Source organism: Microtus oregoni, unplaced genomic scaffold (genome assembly GCF_018167655.1).
Source record: "Microtus oregoni isolate MIOR12 unplaced genomic scaffold, Mior012 000042F_ref0000377, whole genome shotgun sequence".
In the NCBI taxonomy this organism is placed as follows: Eukaryota; Metazoa; Chordata; class Mammalia; order Rodentia; family Cricetidae; genus Microtus; species Microtus oregoni.
The window spans coordinates 1,193,842-1,196,505 of NW_024543209.1; the positions used below are offsets into that span (position 1 = coordinate 1,193,842).

The window sequence follows — 2,664 nt, forward strand, 5'->3', positions numbered from 1 at the left end:
GATTTCTTGATATTCTTTTTTTTAAAAGCCATATGCTCTAAATCCAGTTTCAGACTGAATACTGCTTATAGCAGTATGATCTATAGTTATAAATTCCTGATCAATATGCTTGATCTCCATAAGAAACATAAATATGAAAATGATCCATAATACCCCTTCACAAAAGTTTTTGTGGGTATTTACTAGACACAAAATCCTAGGATATTAACCAAGCGAGGTAGTACAAGCCTGTAATTCTGGTACTTTAGAGGCTGAGTCAGAAGAATCACAAATTTTAGGCCAGTTTGAGATAGAGAGATCTTGTCTCAAGAGAAACAAAAAGACAAAACCTTGTGGTATGCAAATATACATCCTAGAATTCAGAGTTTTTGGACATACTTTTGTTTTGTCTGCTTTGCTTTTGTTTTTGGAGACAGGGTAGCTCTGAGTAGCCCTGGATGTCCTCTAAAGGATCCACCTGCCTCTGCCTCCCCAGTGCTGGGATTAAAGACCTGCACCACTATGCCCAGCATCCTTAGACATTAAAAAAAAAATCTATGCTATACACCCTTGCAGTCTTCACCCACCCTGTCATCTCACCTCAATTTCCTCCATACTACCATTATCTTTTCTAGTTTTGTAAGAAGGTGAGGCAGTGTTACACACCAAAATGCAAAGTGCTGGCAGGCACTGTGTGTGCTCATAGTCCACCTATGTTCCAGCTCCTATAGCACTTACTTTACCTATTACGCTCTTAGGTCTGTGAGACAGTTTCTCAGGACCTTCTTTATTTTAGCTTGTGTTATGGACTTTGATCTCTGCAGTCCATGTCTACACCAGAAGAACTACAGGTATTGTCTTGGAAATCATGTGAGCACAGCATTAGTTATGTATTTCTATTTTCACAAGCACTGGTCAAATTTAGCATAATATACAGTTTTTAAGGCAGACAAGTTTTCTGTTCACAAAGTAAAAAGAATATTACTTTTTAAGTTTCGTAGTTTATTTCACTTACAATATAATATAACTTCTACTAAGGGTACTGTTCTAATACGTCTCGTACTTCAATGTTTAGAACAACACAAAAGAGAGGTTGGGGAAAAAACCCAAACGTACAAAAAGAAAAAGAATTAAGTTCTCCATAGACCTGAGGGGTCATATCCAAAGGTTATTTTCTCAGAACGCAGGAGGAGATAAACAGTTGCATTTCTACTGCTGACCTAGGAAGAGAACTCCTCAGTCCCACCTTGCTGTACCCTGGGGGAAGTTGAGATTCAGCAATTTCAACCTCATTAAAATGTATATATATATGACTCTTAAATAATGAAATTTTAAAATGTTCATAACAATTCTTCAAAAAATGATCAGCTCTATTGAGTATGTTAATGTGTAGCACATTCCTACAATACAGTTGTGAGAATGAACTATTGATAACCAACCACAATGACATGAGTGGCTTTCAAAACCATAATGTTGAATGGAAAATAAAGGTAGAGACATGAAGAATGTATAATGTGAGTGCATGTGTATAAAGTTCAAGAACAAACTATGATGCTGAAATATCTTTCTTGGGAAAGACGAGAAGGGGTTCAGATTTCTTGATCAGGATTTAGAATTCAATGAGCTGTACCATTATGGTATGTTTATCTCTTTCAACATATGTTTCAATAAAATATTAAAATACAGAACAAGTCATTGTTGAGGACAAGTTGTATTTCACTCGCGAGCTTCCTTTTCGTGACCGTGCACTAATGTAATTCAGGCAGATGCTAGCTGCTCTGGGCACAAGGATTAACAAAGTACAGTTCATAATTTCATCCTGTTCCCAATCCATCAAATTCACATGTATATTTACAACAAAAACGTCAGTGAATAACTGACTCTACTGCAAATAAGATGGTGGTGAGAGGGCTGCAGCAGCACCAGGACACAGTGAATGGGCGTGCTGAGCTGTCTGTGATGTCAGACCTGAGGTTCAAAGACGAGTCTTTTACCTAAGTGACAGGAGGATCACCTGTACCAACTGAGTCTTTCCCCTCAAGCCAGAAAAGCTTAATGGCTGTGGAGCTGGGCAATTTCATGGAATGGAATGGGGGGAAATAATTCTCCTCTCAGCCAATGACAATGAGAACAGAGCTGAGACTCTCGCAAGGAAAGGTGTAGGAGTTACCTGGACTTGCACGCTATCTATACCGGAGCAGACACAGAGCCAGGAAACAGTTTGCAGGGCCTGGCTTGCAGCTCCTTAAGATGCCTATCACAGGGTTAAGAGCTTAAAAAAAAAGTCTTGAGATATCTGCTTAACATAATAACTCCAGTCAATATGAGAAAACAAAATCATGGCTATTAAGGTACATGTAAACTTTGGGTTCACACTTCAATAATGTGGGTGTTCTTTACTGAGTAAGACTGATAAATGGTTTATTAGCCTATAAATGGTGAGTAGTTTTAAAAACTAATTTATAAGTATTAATTCATGTTAGAATTTCATAAAGTACTCTCAAATCAAGTTTTCTAAAATGACTGACTACAGCTTCAATGGCCACTTGCCATGAATTATTAAACTCTCTCTTTTTTTTTTTACTTCCAAATCTTCCAGTAGACGTCTAGAGTTTAGCTAGAAGTTTTGGCTACGATACAAACAGTGATGGAAAACATATGAGCAGTAACAAGTTTTAATCTCGC

At 37.6% G+C, this 2,664-nt stretch overlaps 1 protein-coding gene across 1 annotated transcript in view; it reads right to left on the reverse strand.

The window, feature by feature from the left end:
- The window catches only part of LOC121434066 (centromere protein P-like), a 190,271-nt gene that overhangs the window by 76,378 nt on the left and 111,229 nt on the right, over positions 1-2,664 (reverse strand). The window lies entirely within an intron of this gene.